Below are 23,954 nucleotides of genomic sequence, written 5' to 3'. Positions count from 1 at the left end.
GCCTTGAAAGCACAAGTTTGTCCTAGTTCTCTTTCTTGCATCTTCAGACTATAAATATGTGCATTATGGGAATCCAAGTTAAAAGAAAAAGGAGCAGAAACAAATGCCTGCATTTCCCTTAGCAAAACAAAGAGACAAAAGCAGCCTTGACTCCAACTGCATTAAAAAATGGGAACAGAAGTTTGTTAAAATGTCACAGTTAAGAACTCCAAAGAATTCTCCTACTGGACTTGGCACAGTGGGATGCAATATGCTGGATCTTAATTCCCTTGTTTTCTCTTTGTGACAAGTCCTCATAGATAGAGAACCCACCAACATGCACAGAGCAGTTTGGTGTCACTTCCCTAAAAGAGACCATCGGAGCGCCCTGGCAGAGGCATCAGGATTCAAATGTGGGCCTTTCTGGTGCCTGGGTCCGTGATTCTCAATGCCCAGAGGACATAAGAATCACTCAGGAACCTTGTTAACCACGCAGATTCTCAGATTTCTCCCTCCCTCCCCCTCCTCCCCAAGATTTGGAATTTGGAGATCTGGGGCTAGGCCCAATACCATGCATTCCAACAGGCACCTTGCATAATCAGGTGCAGGACAAATACACACATACTCTCTGTCTGTCTCTCTCTCTCTCTATCATGCCTCCTGCCCTTTAACTTGTTAAAGGTTATCTCAGATTCTGAAAAGCAGAGATGTGGGATTACTTACACATATTTCTGACTGCCACTCTACTCTAATATCCCAGAGCATAAGGAACTGAGAAGGGGAGGCATTTCAATGAGTAGACATTATTGCCCAGAGGTTTAAAAAACAAACAAGGAACCTCAAACTCTGTTACAAAGAAAATCAACAAAACTCAACTCTTCTATAGAGTTCTTCTATAGAGAAGTAATAATTTTTAAGATGTTAAATTCACCATGCTGTAGGCAATTATTCAAATTTCAAGGAAAGAATCAAACTTTATTGATCAAACCTTTTTTTTTTAAAGATTTTATTTATTTATTTGAGAGAGAATGAGATAGAGAGAGCATGAGAAGGGGGAGGGTCAGAGGGAGAAGCAGACTCCCCGCCGAGCAGAGAGCCCGATGCGGGACTCGATCCCGGGACTCCAGGATCATGACCTGAGCCTAAGGCAGTGGCTTAACCAACTGACCCACCCAGGCGCCCCTTGATCAAACCTTTTTAGACTCACATCAAGAAATTGCAGCGGGAGGCACAGTTTCAAAACCCTCTGTTTTCTGCTGAACCAGATGTTGAAAAACAATAGTTGAGTGTCTCGTCTATGGCTGAGCTGGACTTGACTCATTATTAAGTACCAAATAAGTAAAAGCAGGGCATCATTTTTACCCGCTCATTGTTCCCTCCATTCAAGAGAGTCTGCTGAAACTAAAGAATGGAAAGAATCAGAATGCAGCCAAAGGTGAGCTGGGTTCAGATATAGATCCTGCCTCAGTTAACTCGTACCTCCAGCCCATCTGAGTCACTTTACCCAGCTCTGTACCCCCCAACCCCATAGCACTTACCTATTACTATATAATTGACTTATTTACTACAGCTACTTTTTATGTCAGTCACTTCCTCTTGAGAAGCTGAGAATTTTTGTCAGTTTTGTGCATAGAACAATGCCTGGAACATATTAATGCTCATAAGTGAGAGAAGGAAGGAAGGAGGACTTTATAGTGGGAAAGAACAAAACCCTTGTAGAAAGCAGCAGAAATAAAAGATGCACAGAGAATGTGGTAGTCACCAGCCACATCTGGCTATTGACAATTTGAAAAGGGACTAGTCTGAATTGATACTGGATTTTGAAGACTTAAGACAAAAAAGAATGTAAAAGATCTCATTAGCAATTTTCTATGTTGAGTGCATGTTGACATGATAATGTCTTTGATATTATTAAAATCAATTTTACTCATTTCCTTTTACTTCCTTTAATTTGGCTACTAGCAAATTTAAAATGACATTTGTGACTCATATTCATGGCTCATACTGTATTTAAAAAAAAAAAAATTTCCAGTAGGCTCCATGCCCAATGTGGGGCTTGAACTCACAACCCTGAGTTCAAGAGTCACATGCTCTACTAACTGAGCCACCCAGGCACCCCCACACTGTATTTTTATAGGTTAGTGCTGGAATTTCTCAGTCTCATCATTTCTTTTTCTTTGTTTTCCTGCTACCTTTATTTTTTAACTTTTTATTTTGAACTAATTTCAGATTGACAGAAAATTTGCAGAAAATTATATAGTTAATGTATAACCTTCCCCCAGATTCCTAGTGTTAATATCTCATAATACTTTTAACTCAACTACAGACCTTATTCAAATTTCAACAATTTTCCTTTTAATGTCCTTTTTCTGTTCCAGATTCTGATCCAGGATCCCACACTGCATTTAGTTATTATGCCTCTTTTGTCTCCTTAAATCTGTGACAGTTCCTAGTTTTTCCTGGTCTTACAATTATATATAAGTATTATGAGATATTAGCACTAGGAAGTTGAGGGAAGAATATACTAAACAGATTTCTCTACTGCAGGACTTATCAGAGCCTTGTCATTCCAAAGTACATTGTGAAGGATGCCAGTACATTGTGTTTCTCAACAGTATTTGAATTCCTTATTTTTTCCCAGTCTCTCATTAATATTTATTTATTCATCCAGCTTTATTGAGATATAACTGACATATAACACTGTTTAAGTTTAAGGTATGCAACAAGACAACTTGATATATGTATATATTGCAAAATAATTTTCACAATAAGGTTAGTTAACACTTCCATCACCTCACTAATGACCTTTGTGTGTGTGTGTGTGTGTTGAGAATATTAAAGATCTTAGCAACTTTAAAGTACACAATACAGTACTGCTGACTATAGTTACCATGCTGTCCATCAGATCCTCAGAATTTATTCATCCTATAACTGGAAGGTTGTATCCTTTACCAACATCTCCCCATTTATCCCACTTCCAACCCTTGGCAACCACCATTCTACTCTGTTTCTGTGAAATTGGCTTTTTCAGATTCCACATATAAGTGAGATCATACAGTATTTGTCTTCCTCTGACTTATTTCACTTAGCAGAATGTCCTCAAGGTCCATCCATACTGTCGCGAGTAGCAAGATTTATTTTTTTATGGGTGAATAATGTTCCATTGTGTATATATTTATATATGTAAATATAATATATATAAATGTAATATATACGTATACATGCACACACATATATAAATGTGACCCCCACACACTACATTTTCTTCATTTATCTACTGATGTTTCCATGTCTTAGCTTTTATGAATGGTGCTGCAATGAACATGGAAGTGCAGATATCTTTCTGAAATTGCGTGACTCCTTTCTTTGAAGAGCATTTAATAGGACTAATGTTTCTCAAGAGCCATTTTGAGGATCACTGCCCAAACTTATCTAGTTAGTGGGGAAAAAGCAGTGTTCCTCAAAGGACATTCAGGACATGCTGCATGCAAAGTCACAAATGTTTCCTTTTGGGGAACACTGCTGAGAAGTAGGAATTGTAACATTCCTGTAGCATGTGTCCTCCATCAGCCACCTCAGGTCTTTCCCACTGTCTACTCAGGGTATTTGGGCTCATGTCCAATCAGTAATTCCTCTCACAGATTTGCTCTATGAGGCTGACGTCAGGAAGAGGAAAAAGGAGGGAGGAAAAAAGCAAGGTCCAACTTTGAAGTTGGTAATGCGTGCAAGAATAATCTCTGCACTGTGATAATGTCCAGGAAGAATGACAAGTAAGCCCAGAACAACAGATGGAGGTACATTTATTGATGGGTAGAGGTTTCAGCTCAGGAATGAAATCTTTGGAGACATGTAAATATAAAAATCAATAAAAAGGTCTACAAAGAAGGCCCTTCACAAGACATTAATGTCATCGATTGAACTCATCTCGCTGTTGGAAGCTGTTCACTGAAACTTAGAGCCAGTTGGAACTGAGTAATTTGCTTAAAGACACTAACTATTGATAACTGATAAATCTTTTGAAGGGTTGAGGAGAGATTAAAATGTTTATCATTTACCACTTTACAATGTAAGCATGCTATTGTAGAAATGGCCTTCACTATATGGATTAACTCTTTTAATGCATATAAAGTATTTAATGTAGACAACTTTCAAAAGATACAAATAGCAGACATTCAAATAACTTCTGCATTCAAATGATTGGTCCTGCTCTTTATCCAACCCTCAACCTTACTCTAAAAAGCTATCAGTCGTTCCTTCCCGGATGGGGCCACTGTCATGGAAAGAATAGGGTCCTGTCTGATGCAAGCTTCTCCCATAACTCATTTTCTCTTCCCTCCAATGTTATGTAGAAGTATGGAAAGTAGGAAAAAGAGTTAGTGTTCTGGAGCCAGGTATAGTTGTATTGGAATCCTCATTTCAAAATTTACTAGTTCTGTGTCCTGAACCACATGGAATTGCCAACATTCATATGGCTTTGATTGGTAAATGGCAATTCCATGTGGTTCAGTCTAACATCTAAACTTCTGAGCTTTGGTTTTCTCACTTAAAAGTGGGACTGCCTTTAATTGTGAAAATTACAGGTGTGAAAAGCACTTGACACAGTCCTTGAACAGAGTGGAAGCTCAGTAAATGGGAATTGTTATCATTCACTTAGAGTATATCCCACATATTCTTTCTTCCTCCTTCCTTCCCAGTTCAGTTACTGTCTTTTACTCACATGCAATCATTTTAATAACTTCCTTTTTCTTTCTTTCACCTCTTTCTTAACCATCTCAGAAATCTCTCTATACTGTCCTGCTCTTTCCTCCCTTCCCCCATACCCTCTGTCCACATGAGCAAAGAAACTCATCACAACTAGTGAGTGTAAGAGTAATGGGGTGGGGGGAGACATACCCCTGTCGGTGATAAGACAGTTTAACATTTAGAAACACTATTAGATGTCATAAAGAACCTTTGCCATTAACCTCTAAGGCCCTTCAAAGTTCCCAAAGCAGCTTTCAAAATGTCCAAAGAAGTCCCTCTTACCATCTCTTCAATTGCTAATTAAAAACTGCTTTTCTTCAAGCATGGATTTCCAGACATATTTTAAAGATCATATTCAGTTTTGTAGCAACCTCTTAATTAATTATCTGGCATCTATGTTGTTCGTTGTAAATGCATACCATTTTAGTACTACAGGAGCTTTAGTAGGCTAGTCTTGGAAACTAACATACTTTACACTGCAAGAGGAAAATGATGACTTATAAATGAATTTTGGAAAAGCAATTTATTTGTAAATTTGGAGGAAATCAAATTGTTAAAATCCTGTAAGAACAAAGAAGGATAGTACAGGTGATGTCTCATTTGCTTTATTTTGTGAATTACAAATCCTAAACTAAAGCAAGTTGGTGCTTAGTATCTCTTTACAGAAAGCTATTTTGGGTGCTTAGAAAGTTTCTGAAATGCTGTTTGCAAGATCTCTGTAAAGTAACTGTAGTTTCTCTCTACTCTTAGCCGACAAGGGCTCTTCATTTTATAACTTCCTCAAAAGCATGTATATGCATGGCCAAAACACATGTATTCATATGAGATTTTTAAAGTTACCAACACATTATTTTGTAAAATTTTTCATTTCAAAAGTGAACTAAATTAACTCATTAAAAGGTCATCCTGTCATACATACTGTCTACTTGATGGAGGTTTGGGAATGTGCATTTTATGTACAATTATTTTTAATAAAAATCCACTGGATTCACAAATTAATATGGAATGTTGTCTAGAACATGGTAACCTGCAATCTACATTATTGCTGGGTATGACTGAAAGCAATATCCTATTCATATAAAATAATCAAAGTATCATTGATAGTGTTTTCAGACTTATCACCTAATTCCAGTCACTGACTCCCCTTTAAGATCATTTATGTAATTATAACATTATTCATTTGTGTGTTATTATTTTGTTAGTTTTGGGGGACACTCTCATTTTTCTATACTCTTTAATCCAGTGGAAACAACTATCTTAAATTTTATTTATGTTACAAAATAACATATTTAAACTATAACAAGGTATAAACAAGTAACAAAACTAGAACCAGGGGTGCTAGCTGGCTCAGTTGGTAGAGCATGGGACTCTTGATCTCAGCGTTGTAAGCTTGAATCCCACATTGGGTGTAGAGATTACTTAAAATACAAATCTTAAAAGAAAATCCCCCAAACTGGAACTAGATGACCAAAACTCTACCCCCTTAAAATTATGGCTTGCTATAAAATAATTTTAGAAAGTGGCTTCAACAGACAAGTAGCCCAAAACCAATTGACATTAAATTTTCAAAAAAAAAACTTTGCTACTATTTAAGGTGCAAAAAGGCCATTCTTTTTTTTTAAATTTAAATTCAATTAACATATAATGTATTATTGGTTTCAGAGGTAGAGTCAGTGATTCATCAGTCTTATGTAACACTCAGTGCTCATTATATCACATGCCCTCCTTAATGTCCATCACTCAGTTACCCCATCCCCCCACCCCTCTCCCCTCCAGCAACCCTCAGTTTGTTTCCTATGATTAAGAGTCTCTTATGGTTTGTCTCCCTCGAAAAAGGCCATTCTTATATTGTACAATTATGAGATGAGCCACGATATTTTGTCAACATTTGAACTATAAAATGGCTTGGATTTACACCATTCAATATGAATATAATGCAAACCACAATGGGAGATGGATGTGTAATTTTAAATTTTCTAGTAGCTACACTTGAAACATAAAAAGAAACAGGTAAAATTAATTTAAATAATCTATTTAAACCAATATATTTAAAATATTACCATGTCAATGTCTAATCAATATAAAACATTATTAAATTTTTTTCATACGAAGTCTTTGATATCTCACGTGTTACACTTACAGCAGAACTTCATTCAGACTAGGCACACTTCACATGTTCAGTAGTCACATGTAACTAGTATATAATAGCAAGTCTAGATCTTTATCAATAAAGAGCTTTAGGTATTCAAATCAAACCTAATTTCTCCTATTTATCTAGTAGTATCTTTTGAATGTCTATTATTTTCTAATATTATACTAAATTCTTACAGTATTTTGAACAGACCCTAGGTAACAATATAGACAATCAATTCGGATTCAACATACAATTTTCTACAACTAAGAGTCCTTAAAGTCATTATACCCCAGGTTATCTAAAGTAAGACTCACTATGATAAACACTGAGGTAACAAAGACTAATGATGATAACAAAGGCTTACATTTATTAAAAAGCACTTACCATGTGTCAGACATTGTTCACATGTGAGAATTTTCACTTAATTCTCAGGATAACCCTAGGTGGTGGGTCCTATGATACTCAGAACTGTAGACTCCTAATACAGGTTTCACCAATGTGGATAGTGCTTCTCATCCCTCATTCAATGCAGTAATACTGGACCATACTTATTTAGTGCTTGCTATGGGTCCGGCACTAATGTTAACCAATTAAATGTCATTATTTCATTAAATTTCCCCAAAACCTTATAAGATAGGGATTATTAATTCCATTTTTCCAAGTTAAGAAATAGATTCAGAAAGCTTAATTATCTTATACAAAGACTGTAGCCAATAAGTGGAACTAAATCTTTGCTCATGCCATGCTATTTACTATAATGTATAGTCTACTTATACATAACTCATTTTGGACAAAAGAAGGTGCTTTTTCTGGGGACTACCTTAAACACTTGGAAAGACAAGGCTTGCTTACTAGAAATAATTAGAAATTATTTTGAGCACAATCCAAATTGTGTGGTTCTAATAATAAGTGAAGGTAAGTTTAGTAGAAAGAGCTGGATCATTCTGGAACACAGATTAGAGGAGAAAATATTCTTTTTGGTTTTAAATGCCAGCATTGCCCAAGTGGCACTTATATCAGGAACCCACATGTACAATCATTACAATAACTGCATTTAAAATAAGGACTGCCATTTGTTGAGTACTTTATCTTTTGCAACGCTTTGGATGTATTCTGACTTATGTGATCCTTATAATCACATTAGGAGGGCAGACGAAATATATGTTCATTTTATCATTGAGGGAAAAAGAGATTGACGTGTCCAGGATCGCATAGTAGCTCTTTGTTGAAAGAGCCAAGTCCAAAGTCAGATTTTGTTAATCTGAGTCTAGCATGCTTTTCTATAAGTCAGTGTTCCCAAGAATCTGGTACAAGTAGCCCTAGTCGTTGTGATATGATTTTAGCCATAAGCAGGAGTGCTCTTTATTTTTGCAGTCAATATTTATCTTTATGGATATTAGAAAAATATATGGAGTACAGCAAACCATTATTTCAAGGGCTTTATTGCTTAGTATGTATTAAGTTACAAAAGTGAGTTTAACCAAATGAAAATGTTAAGTAAATAACAGCCCAGGTGGTAAGTACATATGGTAAAAACCAAACCGAAATTTAGGAGAGACCACCTTATATAATGCCATATATTTCCTAATAGAAATTATTACTTGTAGTTTCTATTTTGGTGCAGATTCTAAGGGACAAGTTGTACATGTAATTTTTTCTTTGCTTAAAAAAGAATAGGTAACACCAATGGTGACTAAAGTATTTTACACCCTCAACATTATTCCATTTGGCTTTACATAACAATTCTTTGTATTATTATATTTCCTTCTTCACTATGCTGTCAACTCCTTGGGGACAATGACTTTATTCATCTTGGTGGTCCTCAGTGTGCTGAGACATTTATCTCAATTAGGTTAGTATTTTAGAAAGAAACAGAGACCTACTTAAGTTACATCAAGAAAAAGAGTCTATTTTCAGAAGGACATGTGTGGACAGATCTAGAAGTAAAAATGATAGAGGCAACTCTTCGGTCAATGGCTCACCTCCCATCCCCCTCTCAGGACATGATTCCACACAGTTCTCTATTTCTCTCTGATATTCTCCTTCCTCCAACTGGCTTCCATTCTGACTCAGAATTTGTTTCCTTATAATTTTGGCTCTTCCATAGCCTCTCTGGCTTTGACTGCACCTCACTTGTGATCTGCAACCCCCTCCCTTTCTCCAGCTTCTTAGTGCAAATTCTCCAAATAGGGAATCTGATTGGTCTACCTACCATTGCTCTTGACAACAGGTCACTCAATCATTTGTTTAAAAAAAACAAAACAAAAACTATTGCATCTAATAAGTATCTCAACTTTACATGTCCATTATAGAACAATTGATTCATGTCCCACCAACCCGCTACCACTATCATCTCAGTTCTTGGGCCCCAAACCTTGATTCCCTCTTTGCTTTACCTTCTTCCCATATATTCTTTCCATCAGCCAATTCTATGACCATACCTTTAAATATATCCTAAATCTTTCCAGTTTTCTCCTTTGCAACTGATAAAACTCTAATTTAAGTCACCATTATCTCCTGCTTACATTAGCCAATAGTCATTTAACTGTTCTTGTCCCACCGAAAAATATATTTTTCACATAGCAGCTAAAATAATTCCTGAAATATACAAGGATGTCCACTCTCACATCTTTTGTTCAACATAGTACTGGAAGTCCTAGACACAGCAATCAGACAAGAAAATGAAATAAAATGCATCCAAATTGGCAAGGAAGAAGTAGAACTTTCACTATTTGCAGACAACATGATACTACATACAGAAAACCCTAAAGACTCCACCAAAAAACTGCAAGAACTGATGAATGAATATAGTAAGGTCACAGGATAGATCAATATACGGAAATCTGTTGCATTTCTATACACTAATAATGAAGTAGCAGAAAGAGAAATTAAGAAGACAATACCATTTACAACTGCACCCAATATAATTAGATACCTAGGAATAAACTTAACCAAGGAGGTGAGAGACCTGTACTCTGAAAACTATAAAGCACTGCTGAAAGAAATTGAAAATGACTCATACAAATGGAAAGATATTCCATGCTCACAGATTGGAAGAACAAATAATGTTAGAATGTCCATATTACGTAAAACAATCTACAGATTTAATGCAATCTCTATCAAAATACCAACAGCATTCTTCACAGAACAAGAACAAATAATCCTAGAATTTGTATGGAACCACAAAAGACCCCAAGAAGCCAAAGCAATCTAGAAAAGACGGACAAAATTGGAGGTATCACAATCCCAGATTTCAAGATATACTACAAAGCTGTAGTAATCAAAACAGTATGGTACTGCCACAAAAATAGACACATAGATCAATGACAGAATAGCTTAAAAATAAAAATTATATGGTCAATTAATCTTCAACAAAGGAGGCAAGAATATGCAATGGAAAAAACAGTCTCTTCAACAAATGGTGTTGGGAAAACTGGACAGCAATATGCAAAAGAATGAAACTGGACCACTTTCCTACACCATACACAACATAAACTCAAAATGGATTAAAGATCTAAATATGAGACCTGAAACCATAAGAATCCTAGAAGAGAGCACAGTCAGTAATTTCTCTGACATTGGCTGTAGTAACGTTTTTCTAGATATGTCTCCTGAGGCAAGGGAAATAAAAGCAAAAATAAACTATTGGGGCTACATCAAAATAAAAAGCTTCTGTACAGTGAAGGAAACAATCAACAAAAGCTAAAAGGCTACCTACAGAATGGGAGAAGATATTTGCAAGTGACATATCCAATAAAGGGTTAGTATCTAAAATACATAAAGAACTTATATAACTAAACACCCCAAGAACAAATAATCCAATTAAAAATGGGCAGAAGACATGAACAGACACTTCTCTAAAGGAGATATCCAGATGGCCAACAGACACATGAAAAGATGCTCTACATCACTCATCATCAGGGAAATGCAAACCAAAACCACAATGAGATATCACTTCACACTTGTCAGAGTGGCCAAAATAAAAAACACAAGAAACAACAAGTGTTTGCAAGGACGTGGAGAAAAAAGAACCCTCGTGCTCTGTTGGTGGAAATGCAAATTGGTGCAGCCACCGTGGAAAAGAGTATGGAGGTTCCTCAAAAAATTAAAAATGGAACTACCATATGATCCAGTAATTCCACTACTGGGTATTTACCCAAAGAACATGAAAACACTACTTCAAAAAGACATATGGACCCCTATGATTATTGAAGCATTATTTACAATAGCCAAATTATGGAAGCAGACCAAATGTCCATAGATAGATGAATGGAAAAGAAGATGTGGTAAAAATATAAAATGGAATATTAGTCAGCCATAAAAAGAATGAAACCTTGTCTTTTGTAACATGGATGGATCTAGGAGGTATAAAGCTAAGTGAAATAAATCAGTCAGATAAAGACAAATGCCATATGATTTCACTCATATGTGGAATTTAAGAAACAAAACAAATGAACAAAGAAAAAAAGACAAACCAAGAAACAGACTCTTAACTATAGAGAACACACTGGTGGTTCTCACAGGTGAGGTGGGGGGATGGATGAAACAGGTGAAGGGGATTAAGAGTACACTTATGATGAGTACTGAGTAATCTGTAGTATTGTTGAATCACTATATTGTACACGTGAAACTAATATAACGCTGTATGTTAACTATACTGGAATGAAAAATTTTAAAAAATTCTTAAAATATATAAATCAGATCATATCACTCTCCTACTTTTAAGCAAAGGATTTCTGTTGCATCTAGAATAAAGTGCCTTACATGGCTCAGGATGTTCTATCTGATGTTGCTCCTGCCTGCCTCAATGCATTCCACTCTCCCTCTCATCCACTGTGTTCTTACTATATTCTCCTACTTACTCCTTTACTGTACCAGGTCCCCTCTTCCCTTTGCACTTGCTTTTCTCCTTCTTCCTCTTCTTCTTCTTTCTTTCTTTTCTTTTATCTTCTCCTCCTTCTCCCCCTTCTTCTCCTCCTCCTCCTCCACCTTCTCCTTCTTCTTATTTTTTTTGCACTTGCTTTTCTTTCTGCAGGAATTTCTTCTCCAGATCTTCACATGGCTCATTCTTTTCAGGTCATTCAAGTCTTAGCTCAAATATCCCCTCCTAAGAGGAACTTCCTTGCCTGTCCCCTTCCCAGTTATTCTCCACCAATCACTGTTTAATTTTTGTCATTACACCTGTTGTTATCTGACATGATCTTGGTCTTTGGTTTGTTTGCTTGTTTTCTTTCTCTGCTCCTTCCCCTTATTGTAATGTCAAGCTCCAAGAGAAGAAAGACCCAATCTATCATGTTTTCCACTGGACCTCCAGTACCAAAAACTGGACCTCTTTGCATGGAGTAGGCATTCAAAAAAATGTGCTAAATGAATGAATGAGCCTCTCTTTGTCCCAGCAACCATTCATAGACTGTTGACCAACTAATAATTTGGTGCCTACCCATCATAAAATTAGCCAAAATGGGTGGGGCCTCTAGGACCCAAACATGGCTGCACATGGTTTAGATCTGTAGCAGAGGGCAAGCACCCTATAATCATCTGGTTACATACTTGGCACCCAATTACTGATCAAATGAGTAAATGGACAAGTTCAAAAGTTCAGCAAGTCTCTGAAGACTTCTGGTGATGCACAGTAAGACTGAAAGAAGAGCTGAGTGTGCTTTGCTTTTTTTTTTTTCATACTGTCTATGTTTCTCTTTCAGAAAGCATTTTAAAAAGTGCTAGAGACACACTGTTTATTTGGCTAGTGGCATTTGGTTGAAAATTGAAGTGATTTTTAAAACTACAGAAACATAGTCATCTGGGCACTAGTGATGAGCTTGAGCTAGAAAGTAATTCACATTACATTTTCATTTAGTCTTGCACAACATAAGGCATTTATATTCATTTTCTTCTATGGCACTGTGTGCTCCAACATGGGATATCTATGCTTTATTTTTTTATCTGCATAAAGGAAACAACAAACTTTATCATTCTTTAGAGAATATTCATTTTGTAGAGGGACCAAATCCCATCTCTAAAGACCATGGTAATCAGAGTAATAGTTTCAGGTTTGGAAATGGTAAAGTTCATGTCAGTCTAAGATGATGGCTTAAAGTGACAAAAAAAAATCATATTTAATGGTTCATTATCCATAGCATTTATTCTGTCCTAACAATTGCTTGTGGTGACTTGCAAAAAGACGGGAGAGACCAGTCCCTTCTCATTTTGACAAGCAATAAACTCAACCTAGAGGTAAATAAGAATAAATTCTTGAAAATTAACCCTGAAGACAAACTCTTTCATATTCTTGTATCTGTGAGGGAAGAGGGGTTAGCAAACAAGTTCTCTTTGCAACTATTGGGCAGACTGTTTTTAATGCCAACATTTTATGAGGGTTTGTTAAGGTGAGCACCATGACGTAAATTAATTTGATACATGAATTCTTAAAAAGTTCTATCATGCTGTGTAAATATTAATTTGTTAATTTAGGCAATTTGTTACAGACCTTATCATTAGTAAAGATTAATAAGGCCTTAATTCTAATTATCTGCACTATGACTCTGTGTGATGGTAATATTAAGTAAGGATTTCAGGGAAATTAGTACAAATTTCTGTATAGTTGAGAACTTGCTGTGGGTCTTGAATGAGACATATAAACTCTCTGTGTTTCAGTTTCATCAATGTTGAGTATTTCTTTTAAAAGACTATGCTCCATGAAAAGAGAATCTCTTTTCCTTTTTGATTTCCTTCATTGACAGACCCGATGCCTGGCACCATACTGAACACTTATTGTATCGATTAATAAATCTCATAGGAGTTCACTGAAGAATGCTGATTTAATGAAGCAACTGGGATGGGGCAAGTGATAAGATATTTTTGCCAGGGATCAGGTGTAAAGAAAGATGGACATGGTATTCTCCAAAAATTTTGCCAGGAATATAAATGTCTAATAGTTATATAACAATGTGTTTATCTTCTCCAATGATTAAAGAAGCACATTTATTGTATTCCATATTGGGAAGAATGTGAAGAACCAGGCACCTTCATATTCTCTTGGTGGGCATATAAATTCTTTACTGAAGAGGCATTTGGCAAAATCTATAAAAAATTAAGTTTTATATACCTTTGCCCCAGGAACTTACCTTACACATGAAGTCATAAAATGTAGCATTTTTTATAATTGTGAAAAACTGGAACAGCCTAAATATCCATCAGTAGGTGATTGGCTTAATAAATTTTAGTACAGTTGTGCAATAAATTATGGTATAACAATGAGGCCAAAGAATGTGGTAGACCCATAAGGGTTGACATGGAATTAAAAAAGCAATTTAAAAAAATAAGAATTAATTTGCAAAACAATATTTACACTTAGAATCAACCTGCATAAAAAATGAATGCATGCAAAGAAAAAGCTTGCAATGCTATCCATCAGAACTCTTGATAGTGATGACCTCTGAGAAGTTACATTAAAGGAGATTCTGATATTCTACTTCATTCACTTCTGTACAGTGGGATTTTTCAAGACAGAAAATAAAATGTGTTCCTTTTCTAATAAAGTAAATTATATTTTAAAATGTAGTTCTAAACAACAGAAAATGAGACAGTTTTGGATGATGGGATGTGAGACAGAGGAAGAAAGGATGGAAAAATGAAACCCTTGGTATGTATGCTAACATAAAGTATGAATGTGGAGGCTGTTGAACATAATTCTCAGCTAATTTTTAAAGATTCCAAGAGCTAATCAAGTGCATCTCAGAAGAAGTCCCAACTCTGCAAGTGATTCTCTGCACTTTCCACTTATTTATGATATCTCAGTGCTGGGCTTAAGGAGCATTACAACTATAAATCCTTCATTGTAATCAAAGATGTTCAGGCTCCCTGATTAGTAGCTGGGAACTCTCAGCTCACCAACTCCTGCTTCCTTCCAAATCCACCTTTTTGCCAGGGACATGAGGATCTGCCATAGCACTAAACCCTCTGGAATAACTTTGTTAGAAAACCATGTCATTTATTTGACTCCTTAACACCTAGCCTCCAAGTGACAGCTACTACTTCAGCACAGAATCTTACAAAATAAAAAGTTAAAAGTTCTAAAAACTGTATCAGCAACAGCTCATTTATTTCAGATTCTAGCCAGCTGTAAAAAAGGAAAAATGGTGATCATTACAGCTCCAGCCTGGAGTTGTTTTCCTTCATAGTTTATTCCTGGACGTGGGAAATCAACTGGAAGGCAAATGCCAGTAATTCTGAGTCCCAAGGAATACAATGTCTCTGAGAACCATTCCCTAAATTCCTCTTGCCTGCCCAGCTTGCCTATCTGTGGGGAACAGGCTATAGATCTGGGAGGGAGGGAAGGAGTCACTGTGATTGTGGGGGTTTGTCAACCTGAGGACATCACTACTGTTCCTTACAGTGCAATGGTGAAGAGTCTTTGAGGTAAGCCAAACCTAGATATTCAAATCCCAGTATTGCCACTTATCAGCTGTATGACCTTGGGCAAGTCATTCAACCTCAGTGAGCCTGTTTTTGCACCTGTCAAGTGAGGTTCAGAGTCACTGTCTCATAGAGATGTTATTTCCCAGGGATGTTAGAACATAATATATGGGACATGTTTTGCATAGTTCCTCTTATCTGGTAAAATTATCTGGCTTTTATTTGATCATAATGGTGCTGATCATGATGATGATGAGAATCATCATCACCATCATCATGATCATCATCCCTGTTAGAAGAGAGTTTGGGGTGGCTGTAAATAACTCTGTTAAAACACTCATGGGCATCTAAAGATTTAGACAGGTTTCCAGGTTTGGCATTTACTAGCTGCGTGACCTTGAAAAAGATTTAAGTCTCTGCGTGCTGATCTGTAAAAAGGGGAATAAAAATACTCTGGCTCAGCTTTCGTTAACAGTGTTGTTTGACAATCCAGGGGATAATGACCATACCAATAATTATACACACACACACACACATACACACATACACACATACATATATATAAGATGAAAAAATTAACACATCCATCCTACTTTCTGATTTCTACCCTCATTTCCACTTGGTCTAGTGGGGAGAGGCAACTTGTGCTTCAGTCTTTTTGGCAGGGGCTGGGGGGGGACATGCTCAAAAGCACATAATGGGGTGACAGTGAAATTGCTACAGTTCACCCATTACTACGCAGTTTAAATTACTATTTGCTTCTTTGTCACATTTGGAAATAACAAAAAATAGAAATATCCATTTGCTTATTCATGGTAACTTTCTTTTTCTATTTTATCACGCTAAGTGTAACAAATAAGGCAAGTGTTTGCTTAAACCAAAGTGTAATCTCAAATTTTTTTAAGAAAAATCCATCAACGCTAAAATGCAAAATATCAGGCAATTACAAATTGAAGCTCTACTTATCTCTCCCTAGGTCCCCAATTCTCCACCTTCCGTGTGTCTAAGAATCACATGGGCCCACCTGGCACTACTGCTGAGTAGGTAGGTCTGCAGCAAGATCTTGGAATCTCTATTTTTACCAAGCTTTCTACATGATACAGACACAGGCAGGGGGTCCCTGAACCTCACACCAGGAGAGATTCTCAAGTCCTGAGTCATGTCCTGGCTCTGCACTCCCATAGCTGGGTCCTAGAAGGGGAATCAGGAATGTGAATCTCAGCCTTAAAGTTGTCATCACCGTTACACACACTCAGCCCTGAGGCTTTTACCTTCCTGTTCCGACTGCAGAGCATCTGGCAAGCAGGCAGCTTGAGCACTTGCCTCCTCCTTGTTTGACCTTGTGGCCCCCTGACAATTCAATTCATTTCATGGCTCACAAGATGCCATTCTTTCCGGGATAGGTGGGGCTGGGAAAGGAGAGGGAACACCACTCAACTGACAGCAGCTTGACCTCATAAAGTCTATTGTGTGACTTCTGGCCACCAGCTTGATAGCTCCAGGGGATGCAGAGAATGTTCTAACATTTCTCTGTTTCCAGAAAAGAAGGAAGCAGAGGTGGAGGTTAATGGGACCTTGGAACAGGCACCTAACATTTTCAAGGGATGGGACATACAGATAGATATGAGTGGGATGTTTCCTTCGGACATTCCTAGCTGTTCCTATAGCTGAATTCCTTTGCTCTTTTCTAGGCAACTTGGTCTCTGTCTTTGTCTCTCTAATTCTAGGAAGGAAAACAGACAAAAGAAAGAACTAGAACTTATTTTTGTAACTGAAGAAAAGCAATGCTTGCATCCTTTCAAGGTGTAGAGCTTCTCCCAGGTAATGAGTTCTGCTCACCACACTCCCTCATGCCTGCTCTGTAAAATTACACACAGTGAGACCAAGAACAACATAAAAGGCTCACTCAGCATACGCTAATTTAATCTCTGCCACTTGTCAACTCCCTCGGGGAGCTCCACAGAAACAACAGCCTTGATCACATAACCTACGATCATTCTCAGTAAGTGCCCCCCAATCCTGGTCTTGAAAATCCTGTTCAGATTTTACCTAAATAGAACAAATATCAGGCAAGCCCTGTGAAGCTGAAAGAAAGAGACTTGTATAAAGTAATTTCATTGAATCTTCATATTTCCTTCTGCTCTCTCTAAAGCAGTGTCGGTGGCATGATCAGGGTTCCTGGCCAAGATCAAGTACAACTGTTGCCCTAAGAAGGAAAGCGATGTATTTCCATCTTCGTAGAATTAGGGGTCTAATTCTCTCTTAAGAAAGCTTTAACTCAGGGGGCGCCTGGGTGGCTCAGTCAGTTAAGCGTCTGCCCTCGGCTCAGGTCATGATCTCAGTGTCCTGGCATCAAGCCCTGCATTGGGATCCCTGTTCAGCGGGGAGCCTGTTTCTCCCTCTCCCTCTGTCTGCTGCTTTCCCTGCTTGTGCTCTTCATTTCTCTCTCTGTGTCAAATAAATAAATAAAAATCTTTAAAAAAAAAAAATTTCAATTCAATTTTCTCATTTTATAGATAAGGAAAACAGGTTCAAATGGGAACTCTGTGCTGGTCATTGCCTATTTGTTCTCAGTTCCCTCCTCCTTCCACGTTCTTTTCTGCATTTCGGGAGCTTGATTTCCTTACCAATTGGCTTCCAGTTAGGTTCAACCAATGGGAAGCTCCAGTGGGAGACTAGAGGGTGGCAGTAAGGGAGAAGCCAGGGTATCTCTCCCTCTCTTTCTCTTGCTGCTTTGGGCAGTATCTCTCGTGGTGGCTGCATCTCTTTTACGTTTCATGCTCCTTCTGGATGCCTCCTCCTTCCATAGTCCCAGCTTCTGCCACACAGGCCCCATCCTCTGCTCTAATAAGACCCCTTCTTCCCTTTATGCCTCTTGCTCGGGGGGGGTCAGTAAACACCTGCCAATATGCAAAACTGAGGATATTCTGTAGGTACTTATATAATGTAATCATTAAAAATATATATAAACCATTCTCACCTCACACACCATGCGAAAAAGGCAGTGGGCTGGCTGGATTTGGCTCAAGAGCCTTACTTTGCCATCTCCTGTTCTAGCCCTAGGGGCGGGGGTGTCGTCGCACAGTTACTAACCTCTGGATTGCCTCTTGGTCCCCCTTTCCATAATGCAACCCCTGTCTACCTAGTTCCCTATCTTACCTTTTAAAAATTGAGCCATCAGGGATGAGCTCTCTTTTTCTGACTGGACCTTGACTGATACTGGCAATGACTTGTTTACAACTAGTAGAATTATTGTCCACTTCATAAATTTCTTATGGCTTTCCGAAATGTGGGTGCAAACACATCTCAATGGAATCCTGTAAGTTTCCATTTAAATTAGGTCAGCTGGTTGCCTACGTGTGTGTGACCATTCTGGTTGACGTCCTCATGCAGTGTTGAAAAACTCATGGCACTAAGAGGTGCCTATAAGCCAAAGTTGGCCTCCATGCTGACCAAATGTTACCTAACATCACTGGCAAAAGTGATGGAGAAAGCTGGGAAAAGATGACCAACAGGATTGGGTTGTAGATGCAAATTCCCATAGGAGGTGAGGCATATGGATGACGATGTGAATATGAAGTGCTACATACCACACAGCACCCTCTGACCACCTCTACCCCTGTCCAAGTCACCAACAACCCTCCCCTGGATGGCTGTCGCTGTCTCCTAACTGGACTCCCTGACTCCACTACTGCCCCATGCCCCCTTAAGACTAACTGTTTTATAGCCACAAGCAAGATCTTTCAAAAACAAAGTTGCATGATTCTGCTGCTCAAAACCTCCAAAGACTTCCCATCTCACCCTGTATAATATCCAAATTCCTCATATTATCCCACGAGACCCTATGTGATCCAGCTTCTGTCTGCTTCTTCAAGTTCATCTCCTGCCTCCCTCCCTCAGCCTCACTCCAACCCAGCAAGGCTGGTCTCCTTGCTGATCTTCAGACCCTCCCCAAGCTCAGACATCAGGCCTCTACACTTGCTCCTCCCTCTCCCAGGAATATGCCCCTTGGGGCTTTGAGGCAAGCTCTGTCACTCGCTCTCCCTCTCTCAATTCTTGCAGATCCGCACTCCAATGTCACTTCTCAGGGAGGTTGCCCCCAACCAGCTAATCTAACACAACACAGCTCCTCCTGCAATCTCCTTTATCTTCTTAATTTCCTGTCAGCATTGTCCATGCTGTTCCATTGGCTTAGAACATTCTTTCCTCTTCTCTTTTTACTGGCTTAAATGCTATCTCTTCAGGGAGGGCCTTCTGGATCATTCTCTCTATATAGGTGTCCTTTAACTTCCTCCACTCCACCAACACTTATTTTACTTCTCTATGCAATGTTCACCTTCTTCCTGGAAATTACCACTACTCTCTCTCTCTCTCTCTTTCTGTGTGTGTGTGTGTATTCTTTGTCCACATCTTTAATGTCTTCCTCCCATCCCCGTATAATTGTAAATTTTAAGAGGGAAGGGGCTATGTCCACTTCACCAATATATACCATGTGCCTCCACAGCACAGGGCCTTGTACACTGTAGGTGCTTAATAAATACTTATTGGGAAAATGACTAAGTGATATGGGGTAATTCACAGATGTAGCAAAGACGATTAAAGAATCTCCTCACCCTATTAGAGGCCATCCGTCACCCATCCACATCTCTCTGGGTTTCTCTAATGGTTTTCGAATGCAAGCATCGGAGATCTCTGCTTGAAGGTTTTGCTGGGCTGCAAGTGTATGCTTGGTCTGCATGCAGTGCCAGGGAGTTAACAGAAGCTGCAGTAGTAGTTTTTGACCAATATGGTAGTTGGTAGATAATTATCCCAGCTTCATCACTTGCCTGATAGAATTACTCTGAAGCATATTATCTGTGTTTTCCTAGAAGTCTCAGTTGCCCCAATTGATCATGGTGGTACCTTGCTCATTAATCTACTTTTTATTGGTTTTCTTCCCTTTCCCCATGCCTTACTGGTGCTGTCAGGGATCACATGCCCAGACACTACAAATCCTTGTGTCAGGGGTGCTTCTGTGAGAATCCAACTAAGGCATCCTCCTAAGTCCCCACCACCACTCATCTTTTGGGGAAGTGTTGCAACATAAGTGCTCTAATCTACACAGTGGGATGGGGATGGAGTAATTTGTCATTCACTAATTTTTTCATTTAACTCGTTCCATGCCAGCAGCCACTGTACATGTTTTCTGTGATCTCTGCAGATACTCCCTACAAATGACAGTTCTTGTCTTCACTGCAGGGATCTCCAAACATGGCTGTCCTTATTCTTGGTCTACAGCTATGCCAGTTCCTTGCATTACATTCTATTAATCAAGGGCATCTGGGTGGCTCAATCAGTTAAGTGACTGACTCTTGATTTCAGCTCAGGTCACGATCTCAGGGTCCTGAGGTTGAGCCCTTCATCGGGGGGTCCACGCTCAGCAGGAAGCCTGCTTGAGGATTTTCTCTCTCCCTCTGCCTCTACCCCCACTTGTACATGCGCGCTCTCTCTCTCAAATAAATAAATAAATCTCTTAAAAAAAACAAAAACTATTAATCATATCCACAACAAGGACACTACAATTCAGTGAACTCTCCATGTGTGCCAAACTCTGTGTTACACAAATAACTTGTATGACTTAACTGAAAGGTCACAACCATGCTAAGAGGAAAGTACTATTATTTCCTTCTTACAATAAGGAAACCTAGGCCCAGGGAGATTATAACTTGTCCATCCGCTAGGTGGCAGAGCTTGGATTTGAAGCCAGATGTTTGGCGAAAGATACCCCATTAACCCTTTGGCTACACCACCCTCAAATCTTCTCAGCCCTCCCTGCCCCATAGAACCACCAGGTCTCATCACACACAAAATTTATTTTAATGCACAACATTATGTTGAGATACTGTAGTTATAAAGTTTCTGAAACGTTAGCCAAAAAGAGTGAAACCCTTCAGTAATGAGAAACAATAAACAAATGCTTAAATGTAATTGCAAATGCAGCATTTCCTGAACACAAGGAATAAAAAATTGAAGCCCTTAACATTTTTATTTTCCCCAAATTGGCCCTTATGGTAAAAAGAACAGTTTATCACCACTGCTCTAGGGTATGGATCTTAGAGAAAGAATGCTTTTCCACCAACAGAGCTAGCATTACTAGGTAATGGCCCAAATTTCACAGATTTCCTGGCATCAACATGCACCTGCACCATTCCAAACAGGAGTGGCAGAATCAGAGCAAGTGGCTATGGTTATAAAGGGGAGAACAGGGTTTATGCAGCTAGTGCCCAGCTGAGCACCCCAGCTTGCCTTTCCCTCAATACAGAAGACCGCTTCTCAAATTCCATTTCAAGAATCATGAGGAACATAACACCCAGTGCTCGGGTGTTATACGCAAACAGTGAATCATGGAACACTACATCAAAAACTAATGATGTAATGTATGGTGATTAACATAACATAATAAAATAAAAAAAATGTTAAAAAAAAAATCACGAGGAACAGACTCAGAATTGCATTCCCCCACCCCACTCAGGCCACACAACCCCGGCAGTACCATGTTAATGAAACTGAACATTCTCCATTCTGTCACGTTGGGAGGATTTCATTCTCCCATTAGTTTAATGAGAAAAAATACAGACCTGATGATACCTTCAAGGACACCTTAAATAAGCATTAAAGATAAGAGCCAAAAACAAGTTAATAAATGTGAGACAGTTAAATATGTATGCACTTTTTAATGTTTGCATATGGGAGAGAGAGAGTTGGGGAAGCTACCATTCTGGGTAAAATGTAACATAATAAAGGGGTTGTTTTGTTGTCTTGGGGGTATTTTTGCTAATTAACCAAAATAATCATCTTTTTTAGCTCTCTATTTTTAATTCCTTTCTTGATAATGGAAGTAGAAATATTATACTAAAAGAGAACTTATTGAATGCCAGGCCTTGTTTTAAGCATTTCCCATATATGATTCACTTAATACAATACTACTGTGAAATATGTAACACTGTCTCTGTTTTACAGATAAAACAAAGAGGTAGGCAACTTTCTCAATAAAACATGACTAGTAAGTATCAAAGTGGGGATTTGAACCCAGGCAGTCCATCTTTATAGTTCAAGCTATACTATGTTGTTTCAGTAGATTAACGGTATAAAAAGTCATAAAATCTTATTATAGAAAATCTGGAAAATGTAGAAAGTATAAAAAGAATATTTGATTCATTCATAATTTCACCATAGAGAAATAAATTAACAATTTGATGCAACGATCATGACATAATCTTCATAAATATGACTTAGTTTTTGTTATTTGGGTATCCCACGAGAAAAGAAGTGTGGTTAACCACCAAATTTAGAGAATATATTTGGGATGGACTGACAAAGTATAGACTATGTCTTACACAAAATTTATTTTGGAGGTGCCATAGATCACTTCCAAAATCTGAGCAATCTTCTATTTTTCAGAAACTGAGGTTGAAGTACATGCTAGTGTGACTTCCAAAGGAAGAGACCCACCATTTTGCTAAGATACCATGACTAGAGAAAACCAACTGTGGCTTCATATTTTCTTCTAGAACAGTGGTTTTTAAAGTGCTTGGAGGAGACCTAGGGTTCTAAGGAGACACTGGAGGTGCTGCAGCAGGGAGTGGGCGATGTGTTTGGCAGGGAGAGGGCGAAGGAAGACCAGCTCTGTGCTTCAAGCCCCTTTTCTCACTGGCTTCAGCTTTCTCAGGGACTCCCATCTGTTCTAGATACAGAGCTTCTGAGCAAGGTAGTGTTTGGAAGACAAGTGTCTGCTACTGAAAAAATAATAGTGCACTATCTTTGTCTCAGAACCCAACTAAAAATATTTCAAAGAAGTGGGCCACTGTCCTCATAGATGACAATAAACATTTGTATCCAATTTCTTCAGCTGCCTTTTATTGGGTAATATGTCTTGGGAAGAAAATTAAGCCCAATACCAGAAACTGTTTGCTTGAAGTATCTTTTCAAATTGTACACTTAGCCAAGGATTGCAGTGAAATTAAGTATTACTCTGTTCTCCACCAAAAACAAAACAAAACAGTCACTGTTTTCCTATCTAAACAGGTCTCTTGATTACTCTCTTCCAGTTTGAGAGACAGAGAGACCTGTGCGCAATGTTTAGTGACTTGTTGATCTTCAAATCTTAATGGACTGACTTCCACATTATCTGTTGCTACCAATCTTTTGGTAGGAAGTCATTGTGAAGGTAATGCAGACCTTACAATTTCATGAATAATGTTACTAAGCATCCTACCCCTGCTGCCCAGCCATTGACATTTATCTCCTGTGCTAGATTCCAGCCATTGGTAGTTCTTATCTCCTATCCTAGATCCCACATATTGATCAATGAGTGTGCACTGGCTTGGCCATTCTCCATTAAAGCCAAGGAATGCATCCAGAACTTTAGAAGTGTCAAGCACCCCTCCCTCCATCCCCATCAGCCTCATTTCTACTCATGCAGGTAGCTTTTATTACCAAATTACCAGGGATTCTATCCTCAATATTACCGAGTTTTACACTCTCTTAGTTTAGAGAGTGTCTACTTGAGCAGAGGTGTTTGCAACTTTTATCAGTTCTACTCTTAAAAACCATTCAGTATATTTGGTATAAATGCCACTTCCCATGATTCATTGGCTATGAGCTGAGGCACTTTTGTTTTGGACTAGGGAAAGTTCACTAAATC

The 23,954-nt window shown here is 38.3% G+C and overlaps 1 protein-coding gene across 1 annotated transcript in view; it reads right to left on the bottom strand.

The window, feature by feature from the left end:
* SYNPR (synaptoporin) overlaps positions 1 to 23,954 on the bottom strand; it is a 148,692-nt gene that overhangs the window by 86,515 nt on the left and 38,223 nt on the right. The window lies entirely within an intron of this gene.

The sequence above is a fragment of the Leptonychotes weddellii genome, chromosome 1, assembly GCF_054177405.1.
Source record: "Leptonychotes weddellii isolate Sample4059 chromosome 1, ASM5417740v2, whole genome shotgun sequence".
NCBI classification, from domain to species: Eukaryota; Metazoa; Chordata; class Mammalia; order Carnivora; family Phocidae; genus Leptonychotes; species Leptonychotes weddellii.
Note: the sequence above shows the minus strand (reverse complement) of the source record. Positions and strands in the feature narration are given on the sequence as shown.